General features: G+C 44.1%; 1 long non-coding RNA gene across 1 annotated transcript; it reads left to right on the top strand.

The window, feature by feature from the left end:
• Positions 1-16118: 16118 nt before the first annotated feature.
• On the top strand, positions 16119-22123 carry LOC149912754 (uncharacterized). The gene is made up of 4 exons (XR_016461700.1): positions 16119-16583; positions 16860-16985; positions 21118-21243; positions 21733-22123. It is a non-coding gene; the product is annotated as an uncharacterized LOC149912754 (long non-coding RNA).
• The last annotated feature ends 1441 nt before the right edge of the window (positions 22124-23564 follow it).

Genomic DNA, 23564 nt, shown 5'->3' on the forward strand with positions numbered 1-23564 from the left:
TCTGGCTTTATCTTAATTTGTATTTTTATGGTCATGTCTTCCTTGTATTTGCCTGTTTCTGTCAGTGCCCGGGAAACAGGGGTTCTGAAAGCTCTGATCAGCACAGTGGTGACATCCTGAAGTGATATGCTCCAGGGCAGTTGTGGAAACCTGTTGCAGAACCAGGATCTGAACTGACATCTGAATGCTGGTCAGGTGCTACAAGCACAGTATGATTATTCCAGCTCCTGGCTGGTTAAAAAAATACAGAGATCCCACTTTCTCTTTGACTCGTGCTTGATTCGTGTGAGATTAATGGACTTCATCATCATATGACAGACATGAGTCTGGCTGTCTTCCATGGTTACCTCTAAGTGCCTTGTGGAATATATCCTAGATGACTGAGGCAGGGCCATAAACATTTATTTCCCTGATGGATTCCAGAACAATCAATTAAGTTTTTATTAAAATCATTCGTAAGAGAATCCTTCACATAAAGGCAGGACCAGCAAAGACTTGTCTTCCTTGGCATCTCCTCCACTGATCGGGAGACTCTCTGACCACAGTTTCTACATGCTTGGACAAGCCACTCTGAGTAATTCTGTGGTTCTGGTTAAAGTTTGTCACCAGTCAATTTAATACTCTTACACATGCAGGAATAATGCAGGAGACTGTGCAATCTTCTGTTTCTGTTCTGTGAGTTTGGATTGCATGCAGTCTTTTTTTTTTTTTTTTTTTTTTTAAATGAGCTTTATGTTCTGGTTCATAACAGATTTGCATGAAAAGAGGACTTTCCTCCTGGCATTGCTCAGTGAGGCAGCTCTAGTGATAACAAAGTAAACAAATAAAGTGACGTGACACTTTTCCTGTGTTGCAGGGCTGTTGAAGTCATACATACAGCTTCAACATGGGGAACAGTGAGGATAAAGGGTAACCTCGGTTTACCTGAGGACTGGCTGGCTGAGTGTGTTTTTTGAATGGTATGCATGGGGCATACTGCCATTTTGGCAGGGAACTGCTTCTAACTTCTCCAGCAGCAGTTCCCATGCACGTGTCCTGCTGCCCACACCCACCAGGATGATGTGGTGATGTGCAGTGAAACTGGATGCAAGCAGTGCTCTGCTGCTGGGCAGAATGGGAGAGCTGATACCCAAGGCATGTCCCCTCTGTGGACGCATCCCAGGTTCCCTGCTCACCTTCACTGATGTCAGGTTGTCACGCGGGGCTGGAGGTGGCTGGCATGGATGGGATGGTAGGGTGCCCACGGTTGTCACCTCACCCCTGCCTGGCCTTCTGGCCCCACATTGCTATAGTGGCATTTCCTTGTCATTCTGCTAAGGCAAAGGGCTGGCATCATACTTCAGCAGTGGCAGAAAGGCAAGCGATTCAGAGTTAAGTCTGCTCTCATAAATCATGTGCTCTGGATGTAGCAACTGCCAAGGCATTCCCTTCCTCTGAAAGCCAAAAATTTGCTTGGAACACCTTCTGACCAAATCTTTGAGGCTAATTCAGGCATCTAAACTGATCTGATTCCACTATATTCAAGTGTCACAGTTGTGTTATTTGACATCACCAGATAGACTGGTCCTGGGGCCAGGTGGACCTTAGGAAAATCCTCCTACTCTGCATGTTGCTGTGCTTCTCTGCACATTGCTTGTACAGTCCTTGAGATATGCACCCTGATAGACCTCCTTCCATCCCAGTCTGGATTGGGCCGTCTGGATCCTGTGTGCATAACTGACCTTTATGGAGGTGAACAGTTATGAAACTCATCTTCAAAGTAAGGAAGAGAGCTGAGTAAAACCCACAGGCTACAGTTTGCCACGAGTTCTGAGATGCAGATGAAGGAGAGTTTGTTCTAATGACCTCTCTTCACTACTCCTCCCACACAGGCAAGAGAAGTTTTGTTTTGTTTGCTCTACAGTCATTTCATTTAATAAATGAAGTGATTAAAAAAAGACTGGGGAGTGTTTCCTCGTAGAAAGCGAAAGGACTATTAAGAAAAAAAATAATAAAATAGCCACTTTCAGCCAACCTCGAGTGTTTTTAAGGACAAAGCAATTTTCAACAGTCTGTCAGGAAGGCTTTGGTGGCAGAGCGTTGAGTCTGGAGGCCTCATGGGGCAGCATAGCGTGAGAGCTGCCACAGGTCCCTGCTTTTCTCTGTGCAGACCCTTCCTCCCCAGGCTTAGTGCTGGGTCCCTCCCTTGGCATGGCTCCGATGGAGAGCTTTCTACTTCCCATCATCTGTCTGCTTCTCTTCAGGCAAACTTTTTGGGCTTCTTAGAGCACCGGGAAAGTTTCCAACTTCAGACATCCCACTTCAAGATGTCTGAAACTGTTTCGTGACAAGAAGCTAACTTTTCAGCTGGTCTGTCTTGTAATTCCTATTTTACGCCCGTGAGGGACAAAAAGAATAAATCTATGCATGGGCAAATTTTGGGCAGAAGTATGATGGCAAAGGCCATCATTTCCAAGGGGAAGCACTAGGAAAGCCTCTCTTCATGCTCTGGCCCTGCAAAGGAGCAGCATCACTGTCTGGCGGAGTGCGGAGCTGCTGCCTGGTACCTGCTGACTGCTAATTGCCAGCTTAATGCTTCGTTTGTGCCACAGCTGGGAGGGAGCCAACTGACACAGCCTTGCAAAAGAGACCGTGGTGTGCTCAAGCGGCTTAATGACTGTGTAATTACAAGCCTCCCTAAACGCTCTTCCACAATTAGAGCTCATCATATCCTCGCGACCTGACAGGATTATAAGAATGTAATTAGAGGCTGGCAGCACTGCTTGTGTTTATCTAGGTGCGGGGCGGAGGAGGTGAAATTAACACAAACGAACGGTGGGGATCCCTCTCCACCAGCCTCTCACTCCCCTCTCTGCAAGCAGATCTGGGCTGCTCCTCCTGTTCTGGCTCGCAGCACACCACGGCCATGGGAAACCTCCCTCGCGTGCCCGGCTTAGCATGGAAACCATGCCCAGGTCTGCAGGGCCAGCCCTTGCCCAGCGCAAGTCCTGTAAGGCACGCTTGTCCTGCCCCACGCGTGGCAGAGGGCAAATTCTGCGTGAAGATTCTGCTTCTGCCCACGTGCACAGAGCAGAAATTTATAATATATGCTATGCAAGCTATGTGTAATCTATGCATTTCTGATTGCTTATGTATCCAAAATACATATATATTACATTAAATGTATTTCTGATTGTTTCTGGTAGTTAAAACAAAAATGTTGTTAGTAACAGCTTACAACAACATTTCTATTCTGTTTTATTCATATTCCCTCTGCATCTTCCTTGGCCCCGTTCAAAGCTTTTTCACTTGTCTTCTGTCATCCCTCAAGTTCTGATTCATTTGGAGAATCGTTTAAGCCTCTGAGTGTGACCCTGTTCCTTTCACTGCAGACACATATGGTGCCACTCCCAATCTCACACAAGCATTGTTCCCTCACTGCGATCCAAACTAGTTTATTCACATGGTGGAAAATTATGAAACTCTCCACTAAGTATGTTTTTTGGAAGACCTGGGAGCTAGAGCTGCTCATTACAGAGTGCCGTGTCTTTCAGCTAGCCACTCATCATGCTTTGCACAGCCTGCAGAAGCCTGCTTATTGCCAAATTTCCATATTCCTACCCGCTCCTGTGTAAAACAACTCTTCCTTATTTAACCTGACATGAAATTTCCAGCTGCTGCTAAAGGATGAGTTTCACCTTGGAAGCCCTGTGCAAGTCTTGCAAGAGAGGTGCTGTTACTTCTAATTAAACAGCTAGAGGAAGTCAGCAATATTCTTTTTTTTTTTTCTTTTTCCTTTTTCCTTTTTTTTTTTTTTTTTTTTCCTTCATTTAATTCACTTTTCTCCCTCACATGCACAGATATGTACCACATCTCTGGTCATTCATTATGCTTACTTAAAAGGTGTAGCATTCACTGTGTTTCTCATTCTCTCCCTAACTGGATTGGGCATATGCATCTGTGGTATCCAGATAAGCAGGAAGTTAGCAAGCAAGCACATGAAGTTAATTCAGTGTGAATAAAGCACATCAGCACCTAATTTAGAATGATGCAAGCGAACAATAAGCATGAACTGAACTTGAAGGGTATCTGCAGCTACAACTAGCTGACTCTTTATTTTGATGCTCATGATTTGGCTGTAAACCAGCTCATGTGAGATTGTATCAGGGGGGCATTACCTTGCCACTTCCTCCTTTTTTTGGACATCAGAGGCATCTTCCCCAACACCAAAGCTGCAATGCTGCAAAGCTGGCACAGGTCAGAAGTTCCCTCTCCTTTGGAGCAACCCAGCTGCATGTCCTAAGTGCTGTACCAATCTCCAATTGGAGGAAACGTGAGTAACGACTGAAGAACACAAGAGTGCTGAGCAATGTACTACCACCCCCATTTTGTTGTTTGAAACCACATGAAAGTGAGAATCACCCCTGTAAGTGTGCTGAATCATCTAAAAGTGAGGTGTCTGATTCCACCAGAGAGGAGACGATGCTGTCCTGATGAACAGTTCACAGGCCTGGAGGTAATACTCAGTGCTTAACTGAAAAAGCTCTCACTTTCTGCAGCTGACACCAATTCCTTCACCTAAGTCTGCTGGGTTGCTGGGTGAACAGCACAGCTTTGATGAGCTCCTGCATACTTCTGCAGAAGTTTGTTGCTTAACCCATGCTCAGAAATCTTGTCATCACAAGCTTGATGCTCATCCCTTATGTACCACCAGTGCATACACACAGCAAGTGAGAAATCCCTTCTAGGATACTTTAGAGTAAATCTTTATTCGTTGTAAACCTCTCTGTACACACAGGTGCTTTGTCACTGGGTCAACTGGTATTAAAAAAAGGCCTATGTATGCCAGCATGGAACATGGAACAAAATGGAGTATTATTGCTTGGGGGGGGGGGGGGGGAGGAAGCAAAAAAAAAAAGCAGTGGTGGCTGCTATGGGGAACCTGCCCTGGTAAGCACTGGCTGTGGGGCTTCCCTCTGCTTTGAACATAGCCTTTGCACAGTCAGTGTTTGAGTTGTATGCTTTTTGTGTCTATTCAGTGAGACGTTCTGAACTTCAGAGAAATTGTCACTGATGACAGGCAACTGCTCCTATTTGTTTCACTGCTGTTCAAGGGAAACATAATAGTCTGCCTCTTGCTCTTCATTTGGCCTGGAGATTTGTCACTCCTTTGCTCTGCTCCTGAACTAGACTTGTTATGAACTCAAAAAGGGGAAAGGTATTTACGAGCTGTGCTAAACACCAAGATGTCTTTGAGTTTTAAAAAGAGAGCATAGCTGTACATTTCATAAGCTGAAAGAAATTTTAGAGTGGTGATCCTCTGCAGGAGGGAGAAAATGTGATCTGAAATACTTACTGGTACTGTTGAAAGTGCAGAGGTTGAAATGTCTCCTGCAGTTCGGGGTGATCCAGATCTACTTCATGCTAAGGCTTTTCAGGAAGGCACTGCAGCTGTAATGAGCCATGGCATTGTATGCTGCAGGATCTCTTGCTCACCTGAAATTAGACCTACAGAGTCCTGTTACTGAGCAGGAAATCCCTCACTTAACTCTTGTCAAATGCTTAAGCCCTTGGATCTACCTCTGAAAAAGCTACATGAGCTGGATTAAGCCTTGAGGAATGGTACCCCAAACCTAATCTCTCTGTTTATAAAGGACTGTTTATAAAATTCCCTTGCTCTCCATGGGTAAGGGTGGTTCTGTTCACCCTTACCCATGCCTTAACTCTGCTGAATTGTTCCCTGCTTATTTTTATTCCTTAAAAAACCTTGCCCAGCCTCTAAAGTAGGAAGAAACACTCTCCATAGGAGCTAAGTCTTTTCCCCCTGCCTTCTCTTCTCACCATATCAGCCGCTTCCTATGTGGTTCCAGGAATGCAAACAATCAGCCATTTTCCCATTTTCCTACCAAAAAGTGTCTATGATGTGATGAGGTGAAGAGCTGAGCTCAGCTATGCCAGGAACTGGTGAAGCAGAGACTGAAGTTTCTGTAAATCTTGACCAGGGCAATAAAAATAAAGCTTATTCTAAGGTTTCAAATTCCTTGCTTTCCTACTTCCAGAAATCTCATTTTGTGAATACCTGGGCTGTGAAAATCCCTTGTTTATCCCCACAGAAATTCACTAGCAGAGGAGTCATATTTAAGGTGACTAACCGAGAATTAGGCTGCTCTTTCATTTGCTGTTTTTTGTTGTCTAATGAGAGCCTGACATTGTATTCGTCATCATTATTAGAATTAGGGTTTTTCTACTTGCTTTGTTTATTTGTATTTTTAATCTTTAAGACATTAAGGATGTCAAGGCTGTCCCCCTCCCCCTCACTCAGAGGCTCAGTTGAAGGATCTCTGAAAGGTTTGAGGAGTAATTATTGTGAGCTCTTAATGCTGTAATTGAAGGTGTTGAATCTTCAACAAAGCCTGCTTTTATTAAGCTTGTGAATTAGCCTTGACGTTAAATAGTTGTTAACAACAAACAAAAAGAGCTCCTTTACAGACTTTTTTGCTGTGTATGTGTGGATCTGTTCACTCTGAAGTGGGTTGGCCACTGCTCCTCTCTGTGGCTCAGCATGCCAGCTCCAGGAGAAATGGGTGGGAAGGCAACTGAAGACAAGGAAATCGAAGATGTGGGAAAAAAAGAAGGGAAGGGAAGCCTCTCTCTCTCTCTCTCTCTCTGTCCTTTGACAGCAGAACAGAAGGACTGCACTTGAGAGAAGGTGCTCTTTGTGGAGATATGTGTTTGATCCTGGGATGGCTGCAGCTTCCTGCATGAAGCTGGGCCACCACGGTCAAGGTTGTCTGTGCAGATGGCTTGAGGTGTGTAGCTGGGCTCCTGGTGCTAACCTGAGGTGGCCAGCTCTGCTCCAGGAACAATGCAACCATGACGGATGCAAAGCTAATAGATCCAGCTGAGAAATTTATTGCAAATTGCAGGGAGAACAGGACTGGCCTGGCACCCCGTCTCTTGCTTCACAGGGTTTTTCCTCAGCCACTGAGTTGGGCAGCTTTCCAAACTCACCTTGCTGTCTCCTTAGGGGCAGAGAGAAAACCAGGCACTCACTGTGGCAAGCACATGCTGCTGACAGGATGTGGGCACAATGCATTACTAGCCTGATGTTCCTGACAGCTTGCCTGATGCTATAGCAGGGCCAGAAGGACAAAACTTCTCAGATCGCTCCTGAGATTTCTGTCTGCAAGTGGCACAGACACACTACTGATGTCTCAGAGGACAGACAAAGTGCCATACTGGGGCTGCAACAATATTTGAAAAAAAAAAAACCAAACCAATACACACTCAAACAACAAAAACCCCTACAACCCAACCCAGCAGTATATTTAAAGAAGGCTTTGGAGGATTAAATCTAGTTCTGAAAATTAGACCTCTGCAGTTGATTGCTCCAGAATGTGAAATCTTTGTCTGTTCTTAGCCTAGCAAATGCACAAGCTGAAATGTTTTCCTCTTTTTAATTATTATTTATAAAAACCAGTTCATAACAAGATTCATCTGTTCCATCAGGCTTTTTAGTAGCCAGAAGGATTTTTTATTGTTGGCGAGCATGGCTTTATGAGGGTGGAGAATCATCTGGTTTTGTGGCCAGCTGTTGGCCATTGTTAGGGACTATTAAAAAGTCTTTGTACATGTGCCCAGATATGTGTTTGAGAGGCATGTCATTAATCAGCTTCTAACTACGGGAATAATGAGGGGACATCTAAGGAAGATGTTTCAAAATTATTAAAATAGCATTCAGGTGGGATAAGCCATTCATTCTTCTGCATAGTGTCTCACAGGTGTCCAGAAGCAATGTACTGAGCAACTCCCCCGCCATCAACACTCTTACTAGTCCATCACACATGATAGTCTCCTTTGAACAGTGCCAGCTGTGTATCTTTCCTTGGGACTTTGCCTTCATGAGTTATCGTGACTTGACAAAGGATGGCACGTCAGCAGAACGTGTTTGTAGTCCCTCACAAGCAGTCTTGGTCTTTCAGGAAGGCTTTAGCTGATGTGCATTTTCTATCATTTTCTGCAATGTTTGTCACTCTACCAGTGCATGCAGTCAACTGGTAGAGATGCTGTAGCTTGACTGCATGTCCAAGCAATGACGAAATGCAGTTAGTAATTTCTTCACCCATTCACATAACAGTATTCTGGAACACGCATAGATGCAGTGATCTCCACCGACCAGTTTTAGTACAAAGGGCCTAAGGCACCTGACAAAGGCTTTACATTCTTTTCCATTGCAGTGGTGCTACTTCTAGCAAGTACAACACAGAAGAGATCCTCAAAGGAGCAGGCAGGGCAGGCACTCAACCCTTCAAATGGTACGTTGTGATCTCTATCTAGGCTTTCAGTAGCATTTGTGATCCTCAGGATTTGCTCTATTAATATTTAGCAGTGAAAGTCCTCAGACCACAGTGTACACAGTTCACTCTGATCTTGACTGGCACAGGCTTCTCTTAAGCTAAGCTGAAGCTGCCCACTGTTTAGCTGAATTGTGCTTTCTGCCACCAGCAAAATGGCTTGAATAGACTGGTGGCACCTGAACAAAAGATACTGAAGAACAAGTTCTCAGCAAATTTCAAGTTCCAGAACATGAGAGTGCCTTCAATATGTGTTCAAGGAAATGAAGAGAAACACTTCAACAACTATGCTGCACATTCCAAGATATAACCTGCTGCACATGGCTTTCTGCTTGCAGGTTATAAAATGAAAATGTAGGAATTGATTGGGTGAGAAATTAACTATAAAGCGGATTCCAAGTAGCTATAAGATGGCATGTGAGCTTCAGCTGTGACATCTTGAATTTTGTCTTGCTGTAGTCAATGTCCAGGTCAAAATCCATGTTTACACTGGAAACCGTAAAGTATAAGAACAGGCATTTACACTCTTGATTGCAGTGATGTTTTCTGAGCTACTGAAGCTCACCACATAAATAATGTGTTCTGTGGGACTGTGCTAAAAGCTAGCATGTATAAATGAGAAAATTACTTTGAATAGGCTATGGTTGTCTTATACTTTCACAAGTGATTTAGAAATGGTACTTGTCCTTTACATGTAATGATACACAAGAGTCTGGAGAATTACTGGGTCATGTAATGCAAACCTAAGCAACTATCTCCCCCTGATTCTGCTTCAAGGTTGTCAACCTTGAGATTTTAGAATGTGTTAGGCTACCCTCAGAAAACATAAGATTGAGAAATCATGGGGTTTAAAAAAATTGTAAACTGTATGTTCTTTTTCTCAGCCTTGAGGGGTTATGTTTTCAGTCTTTTCTCTGCAACAATGCCGACTAGAAAATTACTTTTAAGATACTGGAAGTAGGGAATGTTTGTGTAATCACATGACTTTAAGAACTGAGACCTTAAGAGAAAAAAAAAATAAGCAAAATAAAACTAGAACTGGAAACTTGTGATAAAATCTCCTGGAGACTGTGATAAAATCTGGAGCTGAATCTTATAGATGAATAAAAATAGAACATCAGTTGAAAACAGGAGCCATGGATTCCTATTTTCCCTCTCTGAGTAGAAATCATCTTCAGATTTTAACCAATATAACAAGTGGGAAAAATAAACCCATGAATTTCATAGTGTTTTGCCCTAAGCTGACCATTTTTATCCTCAGCCATGCTTTTCAGCCTTTTTATACTTCTACAGTGGAGTAAAGGAAACAGTAAACTCAGTGGCTAGATATCTATAAAGCGTAAATCAGTGCTGTTGCATTGCAGTCAAGGGCCTGGGCCACTAGGTTGTCCACTTGCATGACTGGTTTTCTTTCTTTCTTTTTTTAAATATTATTTCATCTGCTTCTGGGGAGAATATGTGAGCCCAATGTCTGCAAATAGTCCTTAGATGAACTCACACAGAGCATCTTAGTTGCTTCTCTAGTGTCACCTACTCCAGATGGCCTCACCAGCCAAGAGACTGTGAAAGAAAATATCTGCATAGCTTGCACGGACAGCATAATCTAGCCCTTAAACAGATTCTCACGAAGAACAAATATGAGGCACGATCTTTGCCTTTATATTCAAATACTCGCTATTGTTCTGTAGTTACATAAGTCAGCCAGTCAGAGAACAGAAACAACATCATATGACTTATGTAACTAACCATTGCCCAATCCTGCAATGAGATCTGTGTGGCCAGGCCCCCCCCATGCAAAGCTCCATTGAAGTCCAGACAAAGATCACTCCGGGGTTGGAACCCAACATGGTAGAATTTATGACTATTTGCAATAAGCCACTCATGAACAAAACTGAGAATTAATCCCTGAAGAAACTGGTGAATCATTTTTGATGAACAAATACATTCTATTCTGTTTGTAACAGCTTTGTGGATAATTCAGGATTCAGAAAAGAGGCAAAATGCATTAAAGCCAGTAGACATTAATTTCTAATTATATATCCAATTCTTCAAGAAGCGCCAATATCCTTCGGCAAACAAAAATAGGAGTTTAGAGAAAACAGTTTTCTGAGAAACAGTTTTTTTGTTCTCGAAAACTCCAAAATTCATCCTAGGTGCAGCCACAGGCTGAAATGGGAATCCAACAAAACTCAGATGCTGCGGTCTGCAGCCAGACAGTCATACAGTCCCTGTGAGAAGATCTCTGACTGGAGGTGAGGGAATGGCCTGTTTTAGCATTTCAGGATTGATGCAACCTGGCACTTTACTTATGCAAATGAAGAACTCTTTCCTGCAGGATGCTGGAAAAATTGAAAAATCCTGAAATGCACTCTTCTAAGGATGAAAAGAAGAGAATGGTTGGCTAACTGAAATATTGACAGGAATTATGAGACTGGTAAAACTCAAAGCCCTTCTTATCCTATTTTCCATTGTTGACCACAGCTCAAAACAGTTCCTTCCAGGGAATAAACACCCAAACAATATGTTAATTTCAGCAGACCCACTTTCTTAGACAGTGAAAGATGGCTAAAGCCCTAAAACTGCTCTAGTAGAGGAGAATTCTATAAAATACTTCAGATGCCATCCTGTCTGTGGTAACCAGCTGGAAGCTTCCCTGGTCCTCCTAACCCTGCCTTCTGTTTAGAAAACTGCCTACCATTACATGCCTGGTTGCACAAAGGGTAAGAAGTAATGTGTTGGGGTGGCCACCTGATTGTCAGGCTGAAGCAACAGGAACCTGCTCACAGGAACAGCTGCTTCCCAGCACTCTCCTTCAGCCTCCACAGCCAGTTTCTAGCAAGAAATGAATTGCTGCTGGCCACTGAGGAATGCCCACTCTTGCCTCTCTTCCCTAAGTTGTTTCAGAACACCTTACATAGAGTTAGTGTGTCAACTGCCAGACTGCACCGGATCGTGCAGAACAGCAAGATGCCTGAAGCCCATAACTTCTCCTGAAGAGGTGGCACAGGGAATCATGATTTATAAACATGCCTGTTTCTGTATTGAATGGAAAGCAAAACCTTCCAGGCTTTGTTGAACATGTAAAGAGGCTTTTCACAGAATCACAGAAGGGCTTGAGGTTGGAAGGGAACAGTTAGGATCACCTAGTGCAACTCCCTCTGTTTCAAGCAGGATCACCTAGAATGCATTGCCTGGGACCACATCCAGGTGGATTTTGAATATTTCCAGAAAAGGAGACTTGCTCTTGTTGAACTCCATGATGTTCTTCTCCGCCCATCTCTTCATCCTGCTGAAGTCTCTCTGAATGGCAGCACAGTCCTCTGTTGCCACTCCACCCAACTTGCTATCATTAGCAAACCTGCTGAGAGTGCACCCTGTGCCTTCATCTGGTCATTAATGAAAAATTGAACAATACTGAACCCAATACAGACTCCAGGGGCTGCAGGCTTCCAACCAGACTCAGTACTACATTCTTTGTCTTGCCATTCTTAATCTTCCTTGCCGTTCACCTATATTACCCACATTTTCTGAGCACAATTGTGAGGATCTAATGGGAGATGTCTTGAAAGCTTTGCTGAAATGCAGGTAGACAACATCTACTGCTCTCCTGTCATCCACTCAGTCAGTTATTCTGTCAGAGAAGGTTATCAGATTGGTAAAGCAATATTTCCTCTTGGTGAAACTGTGCTGGCTGCCCTTTATCATCCTCTTGTCTCCCACATGCTTAGAGACGGCAGCCAGGTTTATCACCTTTCTTGGGATGTATGCTGGGATACACGGATACAGGGATACAGGGATACAGTTTCCTGGGTCTTCCTTTCCATACTTTTTGAGAAGTGAAGTGACTGAACCTGGCTTTCTTCCAGTCCTCAAGCACCTCTCCAGTTCTCCACGACCTCTCTAAAATGATGGAGAGCGGCCTAACAGTAACATCTGCCAGTTTACCTGGAACTCAGGAGTACATCCCAATGGGGCCCATGGACTTCTGTGAATTAAATTTGCCCAAATTAATTTTAACCCAAGCCTCTTCCACTGAGGGAAAGTCTTCCTTTTTCTGAACTTCCTCCCAGATGTCCAGGGTCTGGGATTCCAGAGGGCTCATCTCTGAAGTGAAGACTGAAGCAAAGAAGCATTCAGTAACTGCCTTCTCTGAATCTTTCGTCACCAGGACCCCTGTACCATTCACTAGCAGGCCATCATTTTCAATAGTCTTGTTTTTGTTCCTGATATATTTGAAGAAGTCCTTATTGTTGTCCTTCACACCCCTTGCCAGATTGAATTTCAAATGGGCCTTAGCCCTTCTTATTGCATCACAGCATACTCTGACATTCCTATATTCCTCCCAAGTGACCTGGCACCTTTTACACATTCTGTGTACATTTATTTTTCTCATAATCTCCTTGTTGATCCATGCCAGTCTCCTCCCTTTAGTTTTCATCTTACTAGTAGAAATGCACTGACACTGTGCATTTTGACTTAAATGCTATACCTGGAGTATGCAGGAACATCCAAAATATCTAAGCAGATTTGCTTTTTACTCAGTGCTTAGTAAAACATTGTCAAGATGGTTGAAACTTCTAGCTAGCCCATTTTCTTACCTTAGCATCTGTTTGATTTGTGTTCTAGGGTCAAGATCCGTTGCTTTTGCACTCAGTGGAGTTACTTTTGTAAGTTATGTTCTATGTAAGATGTATTTTTCCTACATCTATTGTGCTTTGCCAAAATAAATAAATAGATAAATAAACAGTACTGGATAGTTTGGCTGGGGGAAAAATACATACAGTGGCTAGGATGTGATTTTTTTTTCCTGTAGAAAGTGAGTAGAAATTGTATTTTGTAATCTGGTAATACAAGATCTGTGTCTGGATCGCCCAGCTGAGAGCAATCTGGATGCTCCTGTATGTCTGGTTACTATCCACCAGCAGCTGTGATCCTACAATACCTATGTTTATTATAGGAAAGCAACACTTTCTTTGAAAGTACCTGCAGCTGGCAGGAGACTGTCAAGGACTAGTGTGTTTTGTCGGTTTATTTACAGCTATTTCTGCACCTCCACCACCATCCTCATTTAAGTCATTAGCTCTTCTACCAGGTAACTTTCCTTATCATACTGAGAAGTCCAGTTTATACAGAAAAAATGCCCCCCAAATGGGCTGCTTCTGGGTCTGGGAAGCCTAGCCAGTTTGAAATTTCAGTATTGGATTGGGACCTGCATGCGTACTATGAGGCCTTCTCCTGGGAAACTGGGCTTTGGGATCTAGTGACCAAAAAAACAATCATAGTGGTAACAGTCAGCTGTCTGTTTGCATGTACTGTTCCTGACTTACGAAAAATGACAATTTCCTGAAGATGAAAAAGCTTTTAAAACAGGTATACAGGCTGCTAAGAGAATGAAAGGCACTGGCATGTCACAGATAGTGGCTTTGAAACCACAGTGGCTTTTTAAAGTGTGGCATACCAACTGCTACTTTTGATCCTGTGTTCCTTTTTTTGTTACTTTTCCGATGGGCCTAACACATTATGGAAGGCATTTTTTTCCTGGAAGATACAACAGTGTCTCTTAGAATAAGGATAACTTATAGACTCATAGAATCATAGAATTGCTCAGGTTGGAAAAGACCTTAAAAATTGAGTCCAACCACAAGCTAACCATAGTACCCTAACAACCCTCCGCTAAATCATGTCCTTGAGCACCACATTCAAATGGCTTTTAAACACATCCAGGGATGGTGACTCAAATCATCTCCCTGGGGAGCTTATTCCAGTGCTTAACATCCCTTTCTGTAAATAAGTTTTTCCTGATATCCAACCTAAGCTTACCGCAGCACAACTCAAGGCCATTTCTCCTCATCTTGTCACCTGTCACCAGTGAGAAGAATCCAACCTCACTCTTGCTGTAAGCACGTTTCAGATATTGGAAGAGGGCAATAAGGTCTCCCCTCAGATCTGATATAAGGTCACCCTTTAAGATCTGATATATGAAAACAACCATGGAAATAAAAATGTTGTTAAATTGCACCACAACAGTGAGAACTTGTCTTGTACAGCTGTTCTGTGCCCCTCCAAACAGGGAAGCAGGGCAGCTGTAGGACAAGGATGCCATGTTGATTGATGCTGTGGTAGATAATGCCCACTGAGCAGAAAAGTAACCCAGAACCCACCAGAAAACCTGTTCCAGCCACATCCTCTTGTAAGCCACTGCCTCCTAACTCATAGAGGTGAGTGCTTGGTGTTGATGTGAGCCCTGCAGCCCCTCACATCTTCCAAAACTTGATGAAGCAGCCAGTGCTTGATATTGAGAATGTTTTCCCAATTAGACAGCAGAGGAACATTCGTGACTGCTCTTCAGAACAAACTGACTTCCAGTGTTGACATCATTCTTGCTTTTAGTTTAACTACTGCCTTTGCCACATGGATTTATTTGTATAAACAGTTTTCAGTAATATTTGCCCTAGCAAGTGCTTCCCTTTTATTTATTTATTTCCCCCCCCCCCCCCCCGCCCCCCCTCGGAGGAAAAGCCTGTAACAAAATGTAGGTAGGCTGCAGTCCTTCATAGTCTTGATCGCTTGCACACTGTTCATGAGAAGCTCATTGCTGTCACTGGAGCTGGGAAGTGATGGAGGAATCTTCTGAAAGTATGCAGTACTATCTTTGTTCCAGTGAAATAAGTTTTAGGGCAGAGAAAAACAGAGGTGATTGACCACAATGGAGATGGATTCTGGGACGGGTTCAGGTGTTAGTAGAAAGTGGGCCCATTCTGGCAGTGGGCTGGGGACTCATTCCTCATAACCCAAAAGCAGTGGATTGAGACACCCTCTCACTCATTATCAGCATCCCGAAGCTCTCTTGCATATCCTGCTTGGGGTTTTCACTTGCCAAAATATTTATTTCCTCTCTTCCAAGCTCCCATTAGTTAAGTTCCAGCAGACTAAGTGAAGACCAACCCAGATTTCCGCTTGACAAGTGTTTGTAGCACAGCTTTTCTAGTGGCTTGTGGAGGCAAATGGTCTGAGTTCATTAATTATTTTATTTATTTTTAAGTATCAGATATATTCTTTTGAAAGCCCTTATACTCCTTCCTTGGAGTATTTTACTTAGGTCTCATGTTCTTTCTGTCAGTGCTTCATTTGTCAGTGCTTAGTTTGGATGCCTAACCTGGGCTCAGTTAAACTGGGTGAGCACTCAAGAATGATTACAGTTGCTGTCCTGAGGACCCTTTGTTCTAATTACAAAAACTCCAGGAGGCTACAACACATCTCAGCTGAAGCTGAAAATGCAATCTCGTTTTTCTTTTTTTTTTTCTTTCCCTTTTTTTCCCTTCTTCTCTAATAATCAGGGAGATGGGGAGGCGGAAATCTCTGCAGGAACAGATTGAAGGCATTAACATTAGCTTGCTTTTGTATTGTTCTTTAGTGAGACCACAGCTTATGAGTCTGTTTTAATAAACGTCTGGTCAGGGGCCAATCAAATCTGCCAAAATGGGTGTAGGGAAGCCTGTTTCCCACACAGTCTGCTCCTTCCCACACCAATCATTGGAAATAAGGTCTAATAACAAAATGCCTTTAATTCCCTCCTCACCTCCTCACTCTCGGGGATTTTGCAGCCCATTGTTCCTAGACAGGAGCAAATCTAACTCCCCTGCCACTCCTCCCCCAAAGCAAACTAAGACCATCTTGATGAACCATAATGCAACATATGTTGAGGGCAGATGCTCATCTGGCATAAATTATTCTGGCTCTGCTCAATTCAGTGGAGCTCCAGTAATTGTAATCAGCTGAAGGCAGTACCTTTGTTTTATTTGTGGTTGTGGAATGCAGTTCCTTATCAGGTATGGGTATGCAGGAATTGGAAGTTTCCTCTGCCCGCTTCCCACCTCTTACGGGAAGCTCTGTAATGGTTAGGAGTGTTTTCAGCCTACCTTCGCCTGGAAAGCATTATAGGACGTTAAGTGCAGCAGCTCTACCTCATGTTGAAGTGCATATATTGCTCTGTAGGTCAGATGCTGAAGAGCCCATGTGCTGCTTTGCAGATGAAGAGAGAAACCATAGTGTTGTCAGCAGGGAAGAGCAAGCCTTGACCTCTTCCAGGTGTAACTCCTGTTGGAAAGGGGATGAGAGATCTCCATGCTACGTAGCAAAGTGCGCTCCCTCTCCCTGCTGCTGCCTGCAGAGCTGTACAGGCCTTGACTCCAAATGATCATGGCTGGCTGCGGCGTTACGAGGCCTAGGTGACATGAAACCCTTGTACTGGTATGCATCTGGAGAGAAAGGGTCTGAGAGGGAAATTTACAGCCTGCAGCCTGGGGACTTATGAAATCATGACCAAAAACAAATCACCAAAGTATAATATTATGGCCAAGGATTATCTACAAGGCTACATGGATTATTTAGCTGTAGAGAAGTCCGTTGGCTCTGAGCTGGAGATGCCATGACCTATTTGGAGACACTTGAGCTATTGTTAACTTACTGTAGGAGACTAGGGCTCAATTATGCTGTCATCTAACAACATGTACTTTTCTCTTTCAGCAGCAGGTCTGGACACCTGCTCGGAGAAAAGAGTCCGTTAACCTGAGGATGGGTGACTTTGGTTTGTTCTCAGCTGTACATCTACTGGATGAGAAGAAAGACCAGTAAAGGAAAACAACTGCAGACGTGAGCCTTGAAATTTAATTATGATAATATGGCAAGCTACATGGAAAGGAAAAGAGAAATGGCTTATATGTTGAAGGTGTAGAGTTCTTGTTCATTTTCTAAAGGTGTATTATGAGCACCCATTGGAAAACGTATCAGTGTGAAGTGGTTGATAAGAAATAGCTCCTTTTAAGGAATTATAATTACTTACTAGTGTTAGGAATCTGGGGACAATTACGTTTGTGTGAAACTTTTGTTCCAAAACTCCAGAGCATGTGAAACTTGCTGGGTTGTTTGCTTCAGAGGAGATTTGGCTGCATGACAGCAACTGAAGCTACATCCCTGCCTGCCATCTTCTAAGCATGGCTGTGGAACTCTAGGACAAAATTGCTTAATGCCAAATGGCTCCACGTGCTGATGTGATGGTGAATGGGTCATTCAAACACAGCTGATGGACATGTGCTGTGGTGCAAGGGCTAGGTTTGTCCAAAGTCTGATTTCCCTATGCAGTTCACTGTCACCTGGTAGGACTGTGGTGCCAGAGGGCTTTGGTAGCTGCCATCTGCTGAATCTGACAGAAAGTGATTTGTATATTCCTCCCTCTCCAGTGGAGGTTTCAGCATTCCTAAACGGGAGGAGATGATGGAGGAGAAGGCAGGTCCTCCCACAGATGTGCTCATCATAGTCTTGGGGCTGATGTTGCAGGGTGTAGGTCTACATGTTGCACTTGATAGCTCCCATCATCCCAGTGGCAGCAAGAAAGGAAGGGGGCCTGAGGTGGATAATACATCAACCCACTGAAGAAATATTCACCAGAAGACATGGGGCAGGGGTGGTCCTGGTAGATGAACGTGTTGATTTTAGGTGGCCAGCCTTGCTTCTCCTGACAGGGAGGCCAAGCTAGTGTGGGTTCTTCTGACCTTTGCTCCCATCACCAGTGCCCAAAGTGACTGGGAGCAGCATGGCTGGGGTCCTGCTTTCTCTCATCAGCTCTTGAAGACTTGGTGGCACTCCAGTCTGGAGGAAGCTGTAAGTTTAGCCAGATTCCAGAAAATACGGGACTTGCTTCAAGAGGTTATGGTGTGAGTGCCATAGCAGGCATTGATAAATCCAGGTGTCTGCTCTCAGCTGGTTGGATTATCCATTGAGCTTCCATGGCTTTTCCCTGCTGAAGAACAGGTCTTCTACTGGGGCAGAAAGAGCTGGAGCTGCGCTTACTTCTCCTCTCTAGGCAAATCAGCAAGGAAAGAGGTAAGGAATCAGCTTCCATCCAGCAGATTTATGCTTAGACATGTGACAGTGACTCATGAGATGCTCCTCCAATGCCAGGGAACAGGTTGACATGCAGCAGGACAGGTGTCAGGCCAGCTCTGCCACTTATGCCTAGATGTGCAAAATTATTTCCCAGTGAAACTGGAGGGACTTTAAGCCCATAAATGGGCATCAGGCCTTTGCTCTTCCACCTGTGCAGCTCCATATTTATATAAAGTGGGGATAATATTTCTCTGTGTAATAAAGGGTTTACAAGATCAAAGTGCATTTGATCTGAGGGGTTCTCAAATATCCTGTTGTTAAATATTAATGATTGTGGAAGTATTTATGTGAGGGCTGCTGGTGAGGATGACTTTTGAGGTTTGAGCCATTCCTCTCACTAGTCAGTTTTTCTGGCTTGTTTCAGTTCTTCTGTCAAACTGAAAGAAGAAACTTAGAAAATATAACAGTAAGATCATAAGCACTTACAAAAATAAATGGAAAGTTGAGGCAGGCATAGTCCCACACAAATGCTCTTTTTCTTTTCTCCATTCCTTGAAAAAAATACCCATCATTACATATTCAATAAATGAAGGGTAACTCTGTGCTCAGCAGTTGTCACAGCTTCTCTTGTTGTTCGTGTTGCATGGAATCCTGCAGATTCTGGAAGGGGCAGGCCTGAAATAAACCAAAGAGTGTCATTTAGTCCCCAGATAATATTTAACAGAGCTTTGCAGGAGAAATCTGTGTCCATTATTAAGACTCGTCATTTTGGGAAGGAGCTGCAGAGCCTTGAGTTTTGATAGGAAGTTCCATAAGCAGTCGGCTCCCAAAAAGGGAAATGAGAGCTATGTGGCCACAACTGTGCCCCTTGCTTTGCCCCAGTGCAGAGTGGCACTGAGGGAGAACTGTCCCTCATCCCTCTGGACACCATGGCTGAAGGAGCAGAGACTAGTAACATAAGCTGCCATGGCAAGGAGATTCCCCTCCAAAATGTAGGAAGAACTGAGCTAAAATAACCCACAGTGTCCTCCTCTTCTCCTCATCTGCACTGTCCTAGCTCTCCGTAGACAAAGGAGCTGCTCTGTGTGTGAGGCCAGCTGTAAGAACAGTGCTGCTGTCCCTACCTGGGACAGGATGGTCTCTCCTCTCCCTGTAGCTGTGGCAGACACTGCCTCGCATTGCTCTCTGAAAGATTCAGGGATGGAGATGAGCATCAGAAAGGGAGGAAAACACCTTCATGATTTTCTGACAATTGTGACTCCCAGAGGAACAAGATATAAGAGGCTGTTGTTTCTACTCAAGCCTTGTGGGCTGGATGCTCTTTTAACTTAATTATTTTTAATCAGCAAACAAGACGTGCATTGTGCTCAGCCACGCTTGTGATTTGGAGAGGAGAGCCTGATGAGACCGTGAAGGAATGCGCTGTGTACTCATTGCTCCTTCTCAGGGCCAACCATCATTCCCCAGTGCTGTCCCTGGCAAAGCCCTGGACCAGGCGCAGAGCCCTCATGGCCAGAAAATGTGTGACATACCACAGAGAACTGCTGCCCTTTAGAAAATAATACCTACAGGGCTAGGATCAGTGTGCTCAGAGGGGCAGGATGCTCGCTAGTTCTTCGTCCTTTTAGCATTTTCTATTTTTCCTTTGAGCTGTCCCCGGGGCCCAGCTGTCTCCGCACTGCTGCCAGGCATGTATGTGCTGTTGCATCATGCGCAGCGCACAGCTCGGGCTGGGCCGGTGCGCTCGGCAGCTGACCAGGCTCGCTCTGCCTGCGCTGGGATTCCACAGCCGGCCTTAAATATCCCAGTTATTTTTATCCTCCTACGTAACGTGGCCGGGGCCGTCCCACCGGTGGCAGGGCAACAGCTACACAATGTTTCCCTTTAGTCGGGAAGGGAAATGGAAAGCAGCCAGGCTTCCTGATCACATGGTGCCTGAAGTCAATGAAGAAAATTAGGAAAAAACCCTCCTCCCTCCCACTTTTTTTTTTTCTTTTTTTTCCTTCTTCTTTTGTAACAAACTGGTCCAGCTTAACCCTTGGCACAAGGCACATCTAAGAGAGAGCAGCCTGTCAGGCTGCATGCCAGGAAAGCATCAGGGGAGAGAAAAAAAAAAGCAGAAAACCAGAACATAAACACAAGATTGCTGCGGTAATTGGTGGCTTCGAAAAACACTGAGGAAATGTGAGGCTTGTATGAAACATCAGCAGACAAGAAGCGGAGTGATGTCAGACGGCCTTCCAGGATTAGAAACCCTTAAAAGCTCCCGAACACGGAACTGCCTGCAAAATGCGCTGCGGCTCTGCGGCGTGGAAGGACCTGAGGAGGACAAGTTCTGTTGAAAACCAACCCCGTGGTTCAAGTTCTGCTGCAGGAGAAAGGAGAAAAGAGGGCTGGAAAAATGCAAAACCTGTCCTTTCATTACATAGCAGAGTACATTTTTCTTTTCCTCTAGCTGAGAATGTGAAAGCATATGCAGTCTGTAGAAAACAGGGCAGCAGATCTTTGGCTCAAGTGTGTCTGTGCTGTGGTTTGAGATATTTCTGACTGCTCTGAAACCAGTTTTCTGTGTTCTCCTCAGTTCCCCATGTGCGTATGAAATACTCATGGTGAGATGGAGCACATAATGCCTTGGTATTCATAAAACAGCTTTCTCTTGTAAAAATTGAAGACGCTGCCGCCACTTTTCAAAGTGAAAACCTCTCAAACACTGCTCAGTGGGATCACTGCTCACTGCTCACTTGTGAGCTCTGTGGGAGGGGTGGGTCTGTTACTATCCCCTCTGGGGAACTGGGGAACTTTTAAGATGAAATTTCACTTTGTGTGACTAACACAAGACCTCATTGCTCATCTCTGAGAAAAGCGTGCTCAAAACAAGGTGTCTTTTACTTTTGCTTAGGAAAAGCACAAGTGCCTGGTCTGTGGTTTATGTCCAATAGCAGCACATGGAGGAGCCAAGATATATCTAACTTCAGCACCTACATAGGGAAGAAGCCCCCTCCTGATCAGGGGAGCCCTGAGCTGGGTAGGTAATGGGCACGTGGAGCTGTTCTTCCATTGTCTGATCTTGCTATTGTGCCCCAATCTGGAAGGTCCTGTCCTGCTGACCACATAGTCCCGGGCACAGCCCTCTTCCACAGGAAAGAAGATAATGCTTCCCTGCTCGGTTTTGCACAGATGGAGTATTTTTCCTCAGCAATCTCTCTCCTCTGTGGTTGGAAACCACATGCCATAATGATTTTAAAGCATGTGGGAACCTGGGACAAACAAGATGAATTTGCTACGTACAGACAGCAATAATCAAGAAGTCTCCCCATTTAATGTTTTTTTTTTTTTTATACCCCTTTCCCAAATAAATAGGTGGCTCTGTGCCAAGAAGTCTGATGAGAGTACTTCACAAAGCAACATGCTTTGCAGCTAGTGTTTCCCAGAGACATCTTAATTGCTACAGATGTTTTGCTTAATTCTCCTGTAGCTTTTTAAAATTATTATTTATTTATTTTTATTTGGCCAGGAAAATAAAAAGAAATAAAGGAGAAGAAGGGAAGAGTGGCAGATAAAAGGAGGGAAAAAATGAGAGGAAAATGAAGACAAAGAATGGAAGAGGAAGAAAGGAAGGAGATAGTGAAGAAAATAAAGGAGAGGTGAAGCAAGAAGACAAAAGAAGAAGAATAAAATGAAGAGGAAAATGGAAAAGACAAAAGAAAGTAAAAAGAAGAAAGAAAAAAGAAAGAACAAGAGCAGAAAGTAAAAAATGATGTGAGTACAGTAAGCATGGCAAAAGAGAAGAAGGGCTTTTAGGATGCAAATATGAAAATATCGAGGGGTTCAACACAAACACCTCATTACCCCAAATTAAGTCAATACAGCTATAATAGAAGAAAGATCAGAGAGAATGGAATTGCAGTTGCAATAATTCTGGAGCCGCGCAGAAAAAGGCTTTGAACAGAGGTACACAAAAACAGAAAAAAAATAAAGAAGGAAAAAAACCTCTCCCACACATTATTTGTTGTTTCTACTTCTGTTGGCTTCTTTCCTCAGGGGAAAATAGAAATACAATACCAGACATTATACATACATATATATATATATATATATATATATATATATATATATGTACAGTAGGAGAGTCTTCTAGCAAATCTCTTTAAAAACAAAGGGTGTGGGGTGTGACCAAGGAGCAGTGCGGGGGAAGGTGTGGGGATGCAGCTAGGGGGTTTTGGGCAGAGGGAGAGGTGTGGGGGACTCCTGCCCAGTGCAGCCCCACAGTCGACAGGCACCCAAATGCCTTGTACATTGCCTGAGCGAGCCTTCTTGCTGCTCTGTAATATCAGAATTATTACAATTGGAATAGCAAAGGCACAGACCAGCAAAGTGACTTTGATCACAATTGCACAGCAAATCGGTGTTGGAGCATGAACATGGGTCTCCTCTCTGCTCCAGACAGCGCTCTAACCACAGACATAGCCCACATTGTCCTCTGGGTTGTCTCTCCTCTCCTTTGGCTGGAACGCTGCAGATGTTTCTGAGCTGCTTGCAAAGGCAAAACAGATGTCCCCTCTGTTAGCCCCATCATGGTCCTCATTCGTTGTGGCAGCAGCTCTTGCTGAGATCCAGTGGTGCGGTGCTGCCCTGTGTGTGCTCAGGTGCATGGAGAGCACTGCTGAACTTGGCACAGAGACTGCGGGCAGCACCAGGTGCTGAGGCAACACCATGGCATCAAGCAGAGTGCACTGGTTTGGTTGTTGATGGTGTTGGGAAATCTCATTCTTCCTCTTCACCCATGCCGACAGCACCCCAGTGTGCATGCCATCTTCTGGGATAAGCTGAAATTGTGCCTGAGATGCAAGTCCATCAAGCACATTCATACTGAGCTCCCGAGGAGAGTAACAAGAAGTTGAGTAGCTGGAAAGCCAGAAATCAAACTAGAACCAAGAACAAAGAGCCTTCATGCACAAATATATCCAGATCCCAGGTGACTGTGCATGTCTACAAGGCTCGATGAGTTTCCCGTGGTGGGTCATGTCTTTCACCAGTTTTTCACATTATTTTATGGAGAAGGAGTTGTCCTTTGATATTGCAGGCCTGGTGGTGACTGAACAAAAAGACTCAAAAGATAAATCATAATTGGCCATCTCATGGGATAGCTCTGTCAGCTGAATGCCAGTTCTTCAGTAAAGTTTCTCTGTCTTTTTACTGGGTCTCTGTCTTCTATTGTGATGTGTCAACCTGAATTCCCTTTATCTGCTCTGAACTGCCCCCTCCAACTTATCTACTCCTCCATCCACTGTCTTCATCCACTGGGAATTTCAAATGCTGTAGTGAGAAGCTAAGCAAACCAAGAAG

Source organism: Phasianus colchicus, chromosome Z, assembly GCF_987193195.1.
Source record: "Phasianus colchicus chromosome Z, bPhaCol1.hap1.1, whole genome shotgun sequence".
In the NCBI taxonomy this organism is placed as follows: Eukaryota; Metazoa; Chordata; class Aves; order Galliformes; family Phasianidae; genus Phasianus; species Phasianus colchicus.